This window comes from Ochlerotatus camptorhynchus, unplaced genomic scaffold (assembly GCF_037179485.1).
Source record: "Ochlerotatus camptorhynchus isolate MF236.1 unplaced genomic scaffold, CSIRO-AGI_Acam_v1.1 ptg000082l, whole genome shotgun sequence".
In the NCBI taxonomy this organism is placed as follows: Eukaryota; Metazoa; Arthropoda; class Insecta; order Diptera; family Culicidae; genus Ochlerotatus; species Ochlerotatus camptorhynchus.
Window position 1 is genome coordinate 4,148,972 of NW_027040572.1, and position 18,404 is coordinate 4,167,375.

Sequence of the window (18,404 nt, forward strand, 5' to 3'; positions counted from 1 at the left end):
CGAACGTTTAGAGGTAATCATACTATCTACCAGAGTTGCAGAAGCGCGGGATCGGTTGGTGGCCGATCGACGAAAGATTGTGCAGGTTGAGGATCAAAGGCCGATTCTTCAACTTTAGCATAATCAACGTGCACAGCCCTCACTGCGGAAGCACTGATGATGACAAGGACGCATTTTACGCGCAGCTCGACTGCGGGTACGATCGCTGCCCAAGCCACGACGTCAAGATCATCATAGAAGACCTAAACGCTCAGGTAGGCCAGGAGGAGGAATTCAGACCGACGATTGGAAAGTTCAGCGCCCACCAGCTGACGAACGGGAACGGCCTGCGACTCATCGATTTCGCCGCCTCCAAGAACATGCCCATACGTAGCACCTTCTTCCAACACAGCCTCCCCTATCGTTACACCTGGAGATCACCACAGCAGACGGAATCGCAAATCAGCCACGATCTGATTGATGGACGGCACTTCTCCGACATTATCGACGTCAGGACCTATCGTGGCGCTAACATCGACTCTGACCACTACCTGGTGATGGTCAAACTGCGGAAGAAACTTTCGAGGCAGTGGAGGAATTCGTTTACCTTGGATCCTTACTGACGGCTGACAACAATGTGAGTCGTGAAATACGAAGGCGCATCATCAGTGGAAGTCGTGCCTACTACGGGCTCCAGAAGAAACCACGGTCAAAAATATTCACCCCCGCACCAAATGTACCATGTACAGAACGCTAATAAGACCGGTGGTCCTCTATGGACATGAGACATGGACTATGCTCGAGGAGGACCTGCAAGCATTCGAAGTTTTCGAGCGACGTGTGCTAAGAACGATCTTCGGCGGTGTGTACACAGCAAAAAAATAATTTTAATATCACATCAAAGTGGATGCACTTCAATCGTGTCGAAAATATGGTGTAATATTACTTGCCAAAAAGGGTAAAATTATCATTAATACAGTGCATGAACTGACATTACGCTGCTTTTACTGCATTTGTTTATTGTTGTGACCATAAAAATTACATGAGATTTTCGACATGATTGACGTGCATCCTCTTGGATGTAATATTAAAATTTATTTTTTGCTGTGTAGGAGAACGGCGAGTGGCAGCGAAGAATGAACCACGAACTCGATGCACTCTACGGCGAACCCAGCATCCAGAAGGTGGCCAAAGCCGGAAGGATGCGGTGGGCAGGGCATGTTGCAAGAATGCCGGACAACAACCCTGCAAAGTTGGTGTTCGCTACTGATCCGTTTGGCACAAGAAGACGTGGAGCGCATAGAGCACGATGGGCGGACCAGGAAGGGGGTGATCTAGCGAGCATTGGGCATGACCGAGGATGGAGAGCGGCAGCCGCAAACCGAGTATTGTGGCGTACTATTGTTGATTATGTCTTATCTTAAATGTGATGTTGTACAAATAAATGTATGTATGTATGTATGTATGTATTTGGATAAATACAGTCGCTGGAAAATTGTGTGGTCTTGGAAAAAATGTTCAGCATTCTAAGAAGATTTTTTCATACAATTTTAAAAATTCAAAATTCTGAAAATAACTTGAAGAAAAATATTTAACGGAGCTATGACAAGAATCCTAAATTAATTCTGAGATTAAGTCCTGACGAACTCTTAGAAGAATTACAACAGAGTTGTGGGGAGAACTTCAAGGAGAATTCCTCGGTGATTCTGAAGAGAATTGTATGCGGATTGAGAGGAGGATAGCAGATAAATTTTAAGATGAATTTAAAAAGAAATATAAACATAATTTAAAGGGTTTTCTGATAATAATTTCAAAGGAATACTGAGGAAGATTCACAAGACACCTTTAAGCAAGATCCGGGAAAAATGCCGAAAGATTCGTGTTCTGAGGTAAATAAAGAAAAATGCTGAAAAATTTAAATTTAATTCTTAAGAATGTTTCACGAAAATTCAGCTCAGAATTCCAAGGTATTCTGAGGAGAATTCCAAAAGATTTGCGAGGAGAGTTTTCCATAATTTCAAAGGTTTAAGATAATTAAGAACTGAATAAACCATTTTTGAGTGAAGAAACATATGTTTGCTTGATTAAGTTTAAGCTGTAATTCATATCGAATATGTTAAGGTTTGATTTTTCCCGGTTCTCCCGTCAATTCCCGGCTTCTTGTCAAATTCCTGGTTATTTCCTAGTTTTAACGGTTTTCCCGGTTCGCTGGCTACCCTGGTCAATTCAGACGTCAGTTTTCTCAATTTGTTACCGGTTCAAACCAAACACCCTACAAATAATCTAAAAATTATCAGAGTTTCTTAAGATATACTTGTTGGTCACGTCGGATTAACGGTTCCGAATTTACACGGATATTTCTTGGGGTCTGTCCAACGGTCATGTGAAACATTTCCATGATATTTTTAAAATTCCTATTCTATTTTCGTTGTCAAATCATAAACGAATCGGATATATGTGACTTTGTGGATCATGCACGACTTATTACCATGTATACCGAAGATTCTAGGTTCTTCAAATTGTCCAGCACATCAGTCGATTTGTTCTACTAGATCAACCAAGACTGGAATAATGGCTGTAGTATCGAAATATGTTCAATCAGATGTCTATGTGGATCATGACCTATTGCCTATTGTCATGATATAGCATGACCTATTGCCATGTATAGCAGATGCTCTAGGCTCTCCAAGTCGTCCTGGGGTTCAGATGATTTATTCTACTAGATTGACCATGACTGGGATAATGTCTGCAGCATCGAAATATGTCCTAACAGTTTCATAGTGCCTATGTGTATAATGCGCGATTTCCATGTATACCAGATGTTCTAGGTTCTCCAAATCATCTTGCAGTTCAGATAATTTGATCAAAAAAGACTGTAGTATCGAAATATCACATCTTAATGGACATATTAGGTCAGCCCTGATCCTCATAGACACTATGAATCTTCTTGGACATATTTCGATACTACAGACATTAGTACAGTATTGGTTGATCTAGTAGAACAAATCAACTGAACTACAAGACTATTTGGAGAAGCTAGAATATCCGGTTCACATGGCAATTAGTCACATCGATTAGTTAGTCGATTCGTTTATGATTTAGATGTTCATATTAGAAATAAAAAAAAAATCATGAAGATGTCATTTTTCAATAATTTCAACATTCAAAGTGTTTATATGTTAGGAGCTGTTCATTAACTACGTAGACCGTTTTTTTTTTTATTCTTGAGATGGAATTTCCTTCTCTACGTCCATATAAAAACCTCGCACTCCTGTGTGCATGTTAAGGCCCAACTCAGCAGAAAACGCCCAGACGACACGGTTAACCTTTCTGTATGTCCCCAGCACAAACGCCATATCACGATCCGGGACACCCTGGTTGAAGAACGTATTAAACGTCGTCCCCCGCAGACAACATGCAAACCTAAACTGCCTTTCCATCAGCATAACAGAAAATCAATTGCTCCGGGTTATGCAGCAATGTATACTGCATTGATTCCGATTTAAACATAATACATATGGCCTTTTCCAACGTAATCCGGTACGTAGCTTTCATTTCCACGAGATCCGAATATCCAGTGCCTTCACAAAATTGGCAATATCGCTCATGGAGGGCTTCGCACTTTCATTTGGGAAGTTAAATCCAATTGTTTTGCCACCTTTCGATTTTTTTTTCAACGTCAACAACAAAAGGTATCAAACGAGACACGACACACAAAAGCGCGTGACCGAGAGGCGTAGCCCCGACTGACCGTAAAGGTCTTAGTAAAGGTATTTTGGCGTTTATTCATCTTTAGAAACACAATTTAATAATTTACTTTACATTTATTTTGGTGTTTTTCAAAGGGATTTTGACGTTTCAACGTAATTTTGACTTTAAAAGTTTGACAAATTTTGCGATTTTCAGGTGATTTCGTTTTTCTGGCCTTTGAAATAAGCGAAATTTTAGTGCTTTTAAGACAAAAGTGTTGTTTTTTCCTTTCATTCTGCCATGAGTTGGTTCACCTAGTAATTTTGGCGATTTTAAGACGTTTTCAATATTTTTGGCACTTTGGAGACTATAAAAATTTAAATACTTGTTCATGCTTGAAATATTATTATTGTTTCACCTTTACACTTTCTGGCGAAATACACCTCCTCATCCATATCCTCGTTTCCGTGCAAAACGTGATTTTCATAAAACACCTATTTTATGAAAAATACGTTTTAAATGTTATCTAGATCACGGGAGTCTATTATGCTACGGGCAGTGACTGTCAACAACTTAGTTAATGATAGTTATGATTGAACTTTTCAACCAACTACATTCAGATCTATAACCAGAAACACAAAACTAGAACATTCAAGCCGACAAAAAATATGCATCGTTGCCAAAAAATCTCTCGCATTTCACGATTCAATTGCCGAGTGTGACTCTTCTCCCCACCGTCCTTCCTGTGTACCCAAACTGCCTACACCATCCACATCCGGATCTAATAATTCATTGAGGAATGGCTATTCATAAACCTATCGCCAGAATGCACGTGCTTTCATTGACAGTTCGTTTACTGCAGTTCTTACTCTTGTCTGTACTCTACTGTGCAACGCAACGTAACCAAAACAACCCTTTTCCGACTGCGGGCAAAAATAGAACCACCACCACGGCCATCGTCGTCGTTGCCACCACGAAACTAGCACAAATTAGGTGCAAAGACAACACTTGCAGCTTTGCCACAAAATTGCTTATTTTACGCCAACCTTCCTGAACGAATCTATAGGCTCTCAATCTCACACCGAACGATGAGTAGGTTGTTGCGAGAGAACAGAACGCATATTATTTTCGTATCGTACGACTATAGCACGGCCGATGAGAGTAGCTCAGTAACTGAGTTGAATTCAACTTAAAATTTCAAGAAGTTGTTTTACTCAGTGAGTATACTAGTAGACTGAGTGAAATATGTTTCAATTTTCGTCACAAAGTAGTTTTTCATGGAAAAGCGAGAAAATTTTCAAACGTAACTCCAGTAATGCAATTGTTAGTTTTAAATTCGACTCCATTTTGAGCTACTCTCATTGGCCGTGCAGCACGGTCGTTAGCAAGGTTTTCCGCTTTTCCTCGTGAGAGGGGTGAGTGAGAGAAAATTTCTTTAATTATCTCAATTAAAGCAAATGAGAGCGATTCGTATTAATCGCATTAGGTAGCAGTGAATAAGGTGTTTATTTGTTTAAACGCCGGTAAGCGATACAGGTGTGGGTAACTTTAGAATAATAAGCGCCACCGCGCACCGGTAGGTATAGAATCTCCTCGGTTGTATGGTGAAAAGCAACATTCTAATTAATATGTAAAATACGTTCCGGATTTAAAAAGAAATCACCTTTGCAGCATCAGTTGAGTGGGATAAATCGCACTGTAATGTACACGGCGAATGAGAACAACAAAATTTGAGTTTAGTTCACTCATAATCGCCAAAAGTGCAGGAACTCAGCGATGAGTAAAATTTGTCTCATGGTTTCCTGTGGAAAACCTAAAAAATCTTCCGGAAAATGAGGAAATTGACAAAAAATTTATTCAGTCTCGGAGTAGTACCAATAGACTGAGTGAATCCAATCTTTACTTTTCTCAAATTCGGGAATTTTTCCCTGGAAAATCCTGGAAAAACCTGGAAAAACATGAGGCAAATTAACTCATCGCTGAGTTCCTGCACTTTTGGCGATTATGAGTGAACTAAACTCAAATTTGAGTCCTTCTCATTCGCCGTGTAGGCAGTCATGATCGGAGCGCAAAGGGGGGGGAAGAAATAGGAAAATGCTTGTGCAATGGAAAACCACTTTTCGCTGCGACTTAGTGGGGTTTATTTTCGCGGGGTGGTTAGCGGACGGTGCTTTATACGTAGTTTGATTTCCGGGTTTGACACTATGAACGATTTGTGAGCACAAATCAAGCTGGGTGGATAGTTTTAAAACGTTGAATGCATGTACGCAAACTAAACGGAAAATACATCAAAAGTAAGTATGGAGCATTTCCAGGCCAAATCTATATATATAAAAAATAATTTCTGTGTGTCTGTCTGATCGTTATAGACTCGGAAACTACTGAACCGATCGGCGCGAAAATTAAAATACAGGAGTTTTTGCGGCGGGAAAGGTTCTTATGGTGGTTCGAGACCCCCCCCCCCCCACTGTAAGGGAGGGCTCCCGTAAAAATGAATAAGAAAAATATAGCATACTTTTTTGAATCGGCGCATAAACTCAAGCTAATATTGAATCCTGAGCAAGGCCGGACATACTCAGCTAGTATCAAATGAAAATCGAATTTCAGGCTCGACCTTCTCCGTTTTGCACGATTTTTTGCATAATTCTAGATAGAACTGGAATTAGGGCGTAGCAGCTTTTGTAAACAATGATTTCTTTCGACGATTTCTCAAAAGTCATAGCTCTCCCTGGCAAATCGATATCACCATCGAGTAGGAGAAGGCTTCTGCTACTCGATGGATACGTTGGTTCGTGTAGGCATGCCTTAAATTCCAAGAAATCAACGAGAGAAGTCATTGTTTACAAAGGCTGTTAAGCCCTAATTCCAGCTCTATCTAGAATTGTTTGTTATAGTCAATCATGCAGTCACAGGAGTGGAACTTTGGATCAGAAAGTGGCTCCACTTGTCATTTGCGAACACTAGCGCACCTAGCGGTAGAAGGCATCTTCTGCCTGCAGTTCAGATAGGCAGCATGCTATGATAATGTGAGTGCACATAGAAAGCCCGTGTGGAACGCTACCACAACACATCGCTTGTTGAGCAGAAAAACGAACACTTTTTGATTCACCGATTTGTTTGCACTTCTCCTTCTGTTCTGTGATGCAGTGCTCTCTGTGCTGTCGACACAGGAAACTGTGTGTTTTTTTTCGGCCCGGGTCACGCGATTACCTGTTATTCGATTGCACCTATTGTTACGATGCTTGCTCATTGTGTGAAGTTCATTCGCTTTTGTCGTTATCCCGTTGGAAGCAAACAACTGGAGATGTCGGTGGAAATAAAATTGACTGTTAGATTTAGCTTCACAGCTTACTGTAAAAAACCGTCAATGGACGAAATTGCGACCTTTGCGAAAGCGCTGGACACGGATCCCATTATGCCGATGGAAAATCAGTCGAGGTACACATGTCGCCTGCGGGGGGAACTGTTCAGTACGTGAGAGTTTACGACCACAAGAAGTCCCGGATAGCGATCTAGTATTGATGCTAGGGAAATATGGTGATGTAAAGCGTGTAGTACGGGAAAGATTAACAGCTACCTTGGGCCTCGATATGCTGGACGAAAAAAGAGGATTCCCAAGTCACTGCATTTTCTCAATCGAAAGGGTGTTACCGTTTGTAACATTTGTTGATGTATTTCTGTAATTTCCAATTTGACAACCCTAGTTTTAGTACATTATACAGTACCACAGTTTACTACCAACTGCTGGGATAGGTGATGAGCCAACAATTGGAGTTCAATGGAAGATAAGAGTACAGAGAAAGGGAACGGCGAGTAGCACAAAAACTTCTTCCGCCACTTGCCAAGTAACCTTAAAGAAGAACAGTTGAACAAGATAAAATAAAAACCGTTAAGTTTTCCTATTAAGAACGCTCGATCGAGGTGTTCGGCCAGATCACGCCGACAGGCCTTCCGTGAGCGATTGACCGCTGGAGAGCCAGTTCCGTTCGACGGCCCGGAGGAAAGGACCACTTTGGACCTTTCCGTTCCGAACAAGTTCCAACCAGATTCATACCCCGATCGTTCTCGCGTAAGGTGCCTCGTTTAAGCTTTCATTCGCTGATGACCTAAAAATGTATCATGTCATAACTGCTCTTCCAGATTGTATTGCCCTACAAGAAGATATTGATACTATACTGGTATGGTGTGGCGATAACGGCATGCGGGTCAATAACACGAAGTGCAAAGTTATTACCTTCGGTCGCTGCAATAACCCCATTCTTCATCAATACAGAATGGAAACTGCATCATTGGAACGTGTGTCGTCCATCTGTGACCTTGGCGTTACCATCGATTCGAGGCTCAGATTCAACAAACACGTGAGCATTACCACTGCCAAAGCTTTTTCTGTGCTGGGATTCATCCGTCGCCACGCTTCCGAGTTCACCGACATCCACGCTTTAAAAACTCTCTTTTGCTCGTTGGTTCGTAGCATTCTAGTACGCTGCTCCGGTTTGGTCCCCTTATTATGTAGCTCATGTACTCACGATTGAACGGGTGCAGAAAAGGTTCTTACGGTTTGCACTGAGACAACTTCCTTGGAACGATCCGACCAATCTTCCTCCTTATTCTGACCGATGCAAGCTCATAGGATTGGAACCACTATCTGTCAGACGAGTAACGATGCAGCGGCTATTTATTTTCTATGTCATTGGAGGATCTATAGATTGCCCTGAACTTCTCGCACAGATCCCGCTCAACATTCCTCCTCGACGGTTTCGGAGCTCAGCTTTAATAGCAGTCGAATACCACAGAACAAACTACGGCTACAACAACCTTTTTGATTCGTGTCTTCGCTTGTTCAATGTTGTCTGTGACGAAATCAATTTTAACTTGACTAAAAACGTTTTTAGAACTAGGATTATTAGTAATTTCTAGTTTATAAGTAAAATAATTCAGTCTGTACGACTAGTCGAAGACGGTGATAAATAAATAAATAAATAAATAAAAGAAATTTAAAAAAAATACTCTGTCAGCTATCTTGGTAGCTCCACATGCTCCAACAAGTGAAAGAAAAGAATAGATTTGTTTTGTAATTTTGAGAAATTTTAATACTTTACCACAGTGAAAGAATAATATGAAAAGTGTAAACAGAAGTGTAAAAAAAAGAAAATAAAATTTTGTTTATTTAAAAAAAAATTGATATGATAAAACTAAAATTGTTACTTAGGATGAGTATACAATGTACATTATCTATACATTATCTTTCCCCTGTTCGATTTGGGTTTTCCCGCATTTTTCCCGGCAAATCCGAATTCCCGGTTTTTTTTCTCGGATTTCCCGGTTTTCCCGGTTGGATGGTCACCCTGACATAAGCTAATTGAAAAAAAAGTCAATCATTCACATTTTGCTGCCATTTTGAATCTCGCAAAGAATTTCAAAATGGCGTATTCGATATTTTCCGACAAATCATAACTCAAAAACATCGCTTTCAATAGAAATGACGTCTGAGAAAAAAAAATCAATATATTAGTAATTCCGTCTATATCAACTGGGTTCTTAAATTTACAGCATCTGAAAACTGAACACATCGATATTGATCACTTCACTTTTTGACACAAAACTAACAAATTGGCAGCTTGCCATACAAAGTACCACACAACAAAAAATAAATTTTGATATCACATCAAAGTGGATGCACTTCAATCGTGTCAAATATATGGTGTAATATTACTTATCAAAAAGGACCAAATTATCATTAATACAGTGCATGAACTGACATTACGCTGCTTTCACTGCATTTGTTTATATTTGTGGCCATAAAAATTACATGAGATTTTCGACATGATTGAAGTGTATCCTCTTGGATGTAATATTAAAATTTATTTTTTGCTGTGCACCGAGAGGCGCTGGTGATTTTTGCAGATGTAATCGCACTTAATTAAAATAGTTACAGTGCTTCAAATTAATAAAATTTTGGATTTCGTTTCGATTTGTAATGCAGATTACGAATATACATTTACCTGTGTTTTATTTGGTGAATTTTTACTTAAGTTTGACAGATGGGAAATTTGTAAATAACCCTGCTATTCCACCAGACTTATTTTTGACGGATAAGAAATTAGTTTTGACAAACACCTTCTCGAAAATCAACCGATCAACTACAGAGGGATTTTCGAACATTTTAATTTATTTTCGAAGTTTCACGAAATTCACCAAATGGCACACAGCCTAAAGAACCCACTTGGACAGTTAACGTTTCCGCCTGTTCGCAACTCTTCTTGTTTTATTAGACTATACACACGGATGTTTAATGACTCTTTCTAACATATTTTTTTACCAAATCAAGCTGTGATTTAATGTGAGTTTTCAAAGTTAAATTCTTTACTCTCAACATTGGTCGTAAAAAGTGACATTAGTGTCTAAATTTAAAGAAAATCACTAGTGACCTGCTATCAGCCTTGTATCCTTCATTCCTTTATTTAACGTCAGTATCTGTTCCGCAATCTAGTGCCAATCACCGACGGACATCAATTGCCATCCATTGACGGCAATCGAATGTTTAGGAAGGCAGCTTCCACACCTGCGTAGGATATCGCACCCATTCAACACACATGGGCCGGGACCAACGGCTTTACTTCCCTTCCAAAGGAAGACGTAACCAGAGATTTTTATGCCTCAGAAAAACCCCACCGACCTCGGCTGGGATTGAACCCAGACCCATTGGGTGAGAAAGCACTCAGGATTACCACTACACCACCGGCGCCGGCAATCAACCTCACACAATATAATAAAAATACAATTGCTTTGGCCTTCTTGTTATGATCGGCACGTAAGATGCCTCAAATGGCTTTAACTGTTCAAGCTAGATGTAGAGAGATTGGAAGTACGTAGATTTTTCATTCTATGAATCAGTCACGCGCCATTTGCTCCAACCAATGCTGTGTTTACCAGGTCTTTACCTAGATCCAAAAAAGTCACTCTTCTTTTCTACACTTTCACCAATCACCGACTATTGTATCATCATGCCGCCGCCAATCCATCGACCACCCATTCATCATGAAAAGAACGAGAATGTTTTCCACCGCCAGGTTCTGCCCCCTTACATCCCGTTTGCCATCCTACTTCGACCAACATTGTTTGCTGTTTCTGTTTAAGATGCTTTGAACGATTGATGTTTGTTTGGGTAAATATCCATAATGTTTGAGAATAACGCCTCCCCGCGGCAGCAAGATTAATGATCAAGGCTTGCGTGTTGATGAGATGGGACATCGCAACTCTCTGCCGTGATAAATACTCTCTGTGGGTGTTTTGTCTTGTGCATAATGAAAATAAAGACTGGCGTTTGCCCAATTAAATGATCCGATTGCAAATACTAGGTCAGACACAGCTGGTGACCAATTTTGCTTAAATTTATCGAATCTACATGATCGGTCGAAAAGTGCATTTCCATGACGATATAGAACCAGGATTTAAAAATAAAATTATTAAAGTCAGCTGCCGCAGTCATATTCTGGAACCACCAAGACACAGAGTGACACATACACACACCTGTTGTCGATTCCATCCCATCCCACACTTCTCGCGTAACATTTGAAAAGGGCCTATGTCCAAAATGTAAACAATCCAGAAAATGAATTGTAAATTTTTCCGCCAGTATTTAATTCCTATATAAATAGATTGAAGTATTTTAAGCATTTATATTGTTCACAATAACAATAGTAACTATATCTCAGTACACAACATCCAAAACATGCGAAACGTTTTCAAAAATACATGAAAATCGATAAAAATTTAATATCACAGTAATAAGCCTTTTTGTGAATCTTTAAATGGTTAGGCCCTTTTTGTTAAGCCGTTGTGCTTGTCATCATAAATTGTAGGCCCTTTGCTAAGCCTTTTCTTAACGTCAAATAAATCATCGGCCCTGCCTCAAGCAGTAGGGCTTAGCTTTGATTTGAAATTTTTCAATCATCGGCCCTTCTACGTCGCTAGGCTTATGAATGGAACCTCATCGAACGAAAAAAATATATGTTAGGCCCGAGGTTAGGCCGTTTTAGCATGAATGATTGGAAAAATTTGGTGGATCGGCCGTTTTTAAAATCAAGCTATTTTTAATGATTTTTATCGATAATGCGGAACATTCCTATACGACTGGTAGCTCATTACCAGTGCTACAGAATGGTATCAAAAATCGGTTTGTTTACATTTTGGACATAGGCCCTTTTCAAATGTTACGCGAGACTTGTTATTTGCCTTGCGGCTTGCAGTCGTTATTCAGAAATAAAAATCCTCTTCAGTTTTGGATCACTTTCCAAAGTCGGTGGGTACCAAATACTTTTTTTCCTCACAATTTCACACCAGAAAGTGATTAATCCAATCAACAACTACCACACGGATCCCATTAGTAATTCTTTAAATTCGTTCATTCCGAGTAAACAAAACGCCAACCCGAGTTTTCCGTGTGCATTTCGATGCCGGTTGGTTGGTTCGTTTTCGTCGAGATGAAATGAACAGAAGGTAGACGACTTTACGTCAAAAGGTTTGCTTCCGATGACAACAACAGCATCACTCTGATGCCTAAGCAGGCGACCGACACTTTTCCAAGGCGCATCAACTTCGCTGAATGTCACTATCACCGCCGCGCGTTGCGCCGTTATCGTATGCGGCGTCCGTCGAGAGGAGGGACGAAGAGGAGGGTCACACACAATCACTATTATACTATTGTAGACTGCGGTGGCTGGTGACGGAATGGTAAGAATGCGCGATATACGTACATATACGACGAAAAACATACAACAAAATAGCGGACCATTAACAGCAGTGGGTAGCACACACGGACTGCTCGTTGGACTGCGTAGAAGCCGAAATGGCCCTCGTAGCTCTTTAAAAATAGCATTCACGGTAGAACGGCTCTTATGACCTGTGGTGTTGTGCCGTTTGCGAAACGGGAAAGATTGGAAAGTGCTTGAAGCATATGGATGGTGATGGTGATTAGAACAACACGCAGATCCGTTGAATAGCAGATAGAAACGTGTTATCTGAAGTCATGCATCGATTGTTAGGAGGGATGGGTTCAAGATTTACACCCCAAGGGGATATTTCAGGACAGTTTCACCATAAGTATTAATCCATTGACACTTCTTGGGCTAAAATCCATCATAATGATTGAATGGTCGTGTCACACTTCCAATTTTGATAGAAACCTCGTGCAATTTTTCAGATCGCCTATGGTGAATGTAAGGTCTGTATCCACAATTATACGGACACTTCAAAACTTAAGTAAAACCGAAGACATCATATCAAGAAGACTGGCAACTTTGCCAGAATCCAAGCGACAGATACAATCAATGACATTTATATAAGGTCTGGGCCAACAGGCAGCTTGCTGGTGTTAGAAGCAAAAATGTTGTAAACATTGCTTAACATCTCCGAACAGATAGAAATACGTCACTGCCAACATACTGAGAACAGATAGAAATACGTCACTGCCAACAGCTGTTTCGTGTAAAAAGATAAACATTGCAATAAAATACGAACACCACTAAACATTTGCACATTTCACTAACACCAATAAGCCCTTTGGCCCAGACCTTATATAAACGTCATTGAGATACAATAGCGCTGCGCTTGAGTGAAGTTGGAAGCAACGCATAGAAAAATGAGCAAATACACAAACCTTTTTTCTGAGGATGTAATCTTTGCTATCCAATTCGTTCGAAGCATTTACCTTTAAGCGGCAGATGACGCGATTGTACCTGTCTCATAGCGTTCGTTTGAGAAAATGGAAGAGTTGCCAGTCTTCTTGATTTGTTGTCTTCGACCAAATGCATTGTTCAGCTTTAAATGCTCAAATCGTGAATTATAATCCAAATTATAGTTCTCTTTACCTTAAAAATGTGATGGGTATAAGTATATTCGAAAATTTAACTCAAAGGACCACAAAATAAGGGTGTCCACAGTTAAATTGCATCACTTAGAAGACTCGCCAAAAATAAGTCTCTCAACTGATTGTCATGAAATTTTCAGGGAATTTAATATTATACATATAAGCTTGGTTTACGTATATTTATTTCACTCTATTTCTTCACCAAATCCAAATGCCCGAACTTTCTTCCTAATTGGGTTCTTTAAGGGTATTGAGGTAAATGCATATTCGTAATCTGCATTAAAAATGGAACCCAAACCCAAAATTTCATCAATTTTGGTACACTAGAACTATTTTATATATGAAAGATTACATTTGCAAAAATCACCTTATTAGCGCCCCTCGCAGGGCTGGTAGCGATCACTGCTGTCAGAAATAGTGACTTTTGTGACCATGTTGAACAAATAAGTGACTTATTGTTGTAAAAATAGTGACTAAAAAGTTACCTAAGAGATGGCGTATCAAATAGCTTTTTTTTTTTTTTTAGCTTTATTTAGGAGGCTTTCAGCCTTAGGCTGGTTCGCCTACCGGCGTATCAAATAAATGTTTGATGTTTTAGCCTTAACTATTCAATTATCACCTCATAAACACTTAAAGGGTGTCCACGATGAAATTGCCACACTATGAAATTGCTCTAACTTTTTAACCGTTGGGTAGAATTTAATGAAAATTTGGGTGGATTTAGTTCATAGTGCATTATTTACATCCTGCAAGTTTTAAAGTCCTGTGATCAAAACTCGCGGAAATGGAGTCGAAAGAACAGCTCGTGCGTGATAAAATCTTGCGCATTCATCACGAGAACAAGGATCTCTCGCATCGTGCCATCGCTAAAACGATGGGAATCGCGAATTCCACGGTGTCGCGAGTGATTAAGCGGTTCGAGGAACGGTTGACCACCGATCGGAAGTACAGAAGTGAAGGAAAAAGTATTCCGTACAACACCAAAAATCACAACCGCGTAGTTGGGGCCTTCAACCGAAATCCGAACGCCTCCGTTAGGGATGTGGCTAAGAAGCTGCACCTAAGCCGAAGTTTTGTCCAGAAGGCCAAAACTAAGGCTGGGCTTCGAACGTTCAAGGTACAAAAGGCCCCTAATCGCGACGAGAAGCAGAACAAGTCCGCCAAAACCCGTGCCAGGAAGTTGTACCTCAACATGCTGACGAAAGTTGAATGCTGCATCATGGACGACGAAACATATGTGAAGGCCGACTTCAAACAGATCCCCGGCAACCTGTTTTTCACGGCCAAGGATAAGTTCAGCGTTCCGGAGCATGTCCGCACTCAGAAGATGTCCAAATTTGCGAAGAAATTCCTGGTTTGGCAAGCCATCTGCACGTGCGGGAAGCGGAGTGCACCTTTCGTGACCCAGGACACGATGAACGGACAGGTGTACATAAAAGAGTGCCTCCAGAAGCGGCTGCTTCCTCTCCTGAAGGCCCACAACGTTCCAACAATCTTCTGGCCGGATTTGGCCTCATGCCACTACTCCAAGGACGTGCTGAAGTGGTATGCGGACAATAAGGTCAATTTCGTGCCGAAAATGTTCAACCCTCCCAACACTCCGGAGCTCCGCCCCATCGAGAAGTACTGGGCGATTATGAAGCAGCACCTTCTTAAACGACCTAAGGTAGTGAAGACAGTCGAGGAACTGAAGAAAGTATGGGTTTACATGCAAAAAAACGGTTGATTCACAGGTTGTGCAGAAGAGTAAAATGGTAAAATGAAGTTTAATAGTTATTTCTCAATCCCTGAAAATTTGATGGCAATCGGATGAAGACTCGAATTTTGCGAATCAATTTTGTGTGTGGCAATTTCATCGTGGACACCCTTTATGTACGATATGAACCTTTAAAGCGAAAGATTCAATAGAAAGTTGATAACCAAACCCACGGTATTAGTCTACTAACTTCAAAAATCTGGAAAACCGGGAATGCTTAGGAAATGTTTTGTTTAATGAAGTACCTGGAAGTCACAAAGAATTTAAAAATATCTTACAAAGGAAAATTTAAATAAAATAATGAATTTTAAAATACAACCATTTCATTTCTCTCGTTATTTTCATTCGCACTTTGAACTTTAAAGATTCACAGTGGATTAGTCTTCAGTAAAAAAATAAAAAAATAATAATGTTTTTTTTTTCTGTAGACATTCTGTGAAATTTTCAAAGTTTTTTCTAAATTTATGGAACTTTTGTGCTCCCGCAATTTTCATGGAATTAGAATGAAATAATTCATATAGCTCTACGATTTTCACTGAAGTTCTCAAGATTTTTCTGAAGCTCATAAAACTTCTCTTAAATTATCGACACTAATTTAAAACTTCTTCAATAGTCTAGACTTTCCAGGTGCCTAAACGATTACTGAATTTCTTTAAAGTTCTCTAGACTGCCCTGAATTTATCAGTATTTTTTAAGAACCCGCAACTTTACTGAAATTAATTAATTTGCCTTGAGGTTTCGAAAATGTTCCTTGAGTATTATAACCATTATTAACACTCGCTTTTCCCTGAACTTATCTATGCTTAACTGAAGTTCTCTAAATTTGATTAATAATCCAGCGAATTTTCTGATATATATTCATAATTCCCTGACGCTTCTGACGTTTTAGAATCAATCATAGAATTCTTGGAATACCCAATAATTCCACGGAACTCATTGTAAGTGCTGCAAATTTGCTTTAGTTAATGGGATTATTCTGAAGCTATCTGATCGTCCTCGAAGTACTCGGAAGTTCGCTGAATATCATTAAACTATCTTAAAATATCTAAATTTAGTTCTCTGGAATTTCTTGAAGATATCGCTGGTTGCTAAAAGTTCTCGCTTCTTATTAATGGAACTTCGTTAATTTTCTCTAATCAAATAAGCTAAATTTCGCATTTTTTTTAAGTTCTTGAAATCTCCACACCCTAAAAATACTCTCACGTTTTACGGATGTTAATAAAATTTCCAGGAATTCTCTCAAAGCTTTGTTGAAGTTTTCGGAAATTCACTGAGTTTCTCGAAACTTCTTTAAGGTTTCTAATATTTCCTTGAAATTATTTGAACTGCCCTTTGATTCTCTGACCTGTCTTGATGTTCTCGAAGCTTCCATAAAGCTCGTAGTTCTATTGAAGATCTTGGTTCTGCTCGGAAATAAATAGCATTCTCGTAAACACCTTTAAATTTCCCTGAAATTCTCTGAACTTCTGTGTCTTCTGTTCATAAATTATCTGAAGGTCTCTGTACCTCCCTGAAATTTGCGGAACATCTTAAGGGTTCTCGATTTGTTCTTCAGCACATCACGGAACTCTTGAATTTATCTAAATTTACGAATATAGAGTTTTAATCTAAATAGCTTTTCTGAGGTTCTTAAAACTTCTTAAAAATTTGCACAATACCCTCAAGTTTTCTCAATTTCTCAAGTTCGCTTGACACCTATGAAGTTCTCTGAAATTCCTCAGAACTTCTCCAAAGTTCATACATTTGTTGTAAAGTTAATAGGACTACATTGAAGATCTCTAATCTCTCATGAAGTTAATTAAGAACTTGAAATAAAACATTTATTTTTTTACTTAATTCTGGCACTTTGAATATTTTCAATATCTTGAACTTGTACATGGAATACGAAACTTCAAGACATTGAATATTTTTAGATCTTGGACTTACATACTAGGAAAACTCAGGTAATTTTATCCAGAAAAATGAGTAGATATCCTGTATATAGAGAAAGACGATTAAACGTCACAACACAAAGAATATTCAATCTTGAAATAAATTCACGTTAAAAAAGTTGGAAATAGTGACTTATTACAAGAAATAGTGACTTTAGGACTTGGCCTTGAAAAAAGAGACTTTTTAGTGACTGACTTGAAAAAAGTGACCAAGTCACTAAAAAGTGACTCGCTACCAGCCCTGCCCTCGGTGTCACTTTGTATGGGAGCGAGCTGTCAGTTTGTTAGTTTAGTGTCAAACAGTGAAGTTATTATTTTGCTATAAATCTTGATTTAAAAATCGAGATGAAAGTGTGAAAAAAAATATGAAAGTTTGAAAAAAATATCGCTGTGCTCAGAAAACGAAGCTTTTTAAGATGATGTATAAAAACCGACACATTTTTCAAAATTAAAGAACCCAATTCCACCCATAAGGGTTTGAACATTTGAATCGACATTTTTTCTGCTTTCAACCATAATTTCAACATTTCCTGCTCCGTAGTGACAACTTTAGGATGCGTACGGAGTTCGTGCTTCATTATAGCCCAGTATCTTTCGATCGGCCGCAACTCCGGTGTGTTTGGGGGATTGAGATCCTTCGGCACAAAATTGACCCCATTCGTCTTGTACCAGTTCAGAACGTCCTTGGAGTAGTGACAAGAGGCTAGATCCAGCCAAAAAAATTTACGAACGTTGTGTGATTTGAGAAACGGAAGCAATCGTTTCTTCAGGCACTCATTCATGTAGACTTGGCCATTTACGGTTGTAGTTGTTACGAAAGGCTTGCTCCATTTTCCGCCCGAACAAATCGCCTGCCAAATCATGAACTTCTTGGGGATCTTCGACACTTGCTGTTTCCTGAGGGACTCTGAAACATCGAACTTGTCTTTCGCAGTCATATACTGGTTTTCCGGAATTTGTTTGAAGTCCGCTTTTACGTATGTTTCGTCGTCCATGATACAGCAGTGTGGTTTTGTCAAAATTTGTGTGTTCAGCTTATGTGCCGCGTTCTAGCTGTCCTGTTCTGCCGTTCATTGCGGTTTGGTGCTTTCTGAACCTTGAATGAACGTAGTCCTACTCGTTTTTTGGCTTTCTGCACGAAACATTTTTGTCAGATGCAGTTGGGTTTGCGTTTGAAGGC

At 39.5% G+C, this 18,404-nt stretch overlaps 2 protein-coding genes across 3 annotated transcripts in view; one reads left to right on the plus strand and one right to left on the minus strand.

Moving 5' to 3' along the window:
* The window catches only part of LOC135698125 (triokinase/FMN cyclase-like), a 54,726-nt gene extending 54,680 nt beyond the window's left edge, over positions 1 to 46 (plus strand). The window contains exon 2 of the mRNA XM_065218010.1: positions 34 to 46. The gene's annotated coding sequence lies outside the window, so the exon portion shown is untranslated. The remainder of the gene's footprint in view (positions 1 to 33) is intronic.
* The window catches only part of Usp47 (ubiquitin specific protease 47), a 69,085-nt gene that overhangs the window by 42,445 nt on the left and 8,236 nt on the right, over positions 1 to 18,404 (minus strand). The window lies entirely within an intron of this gene.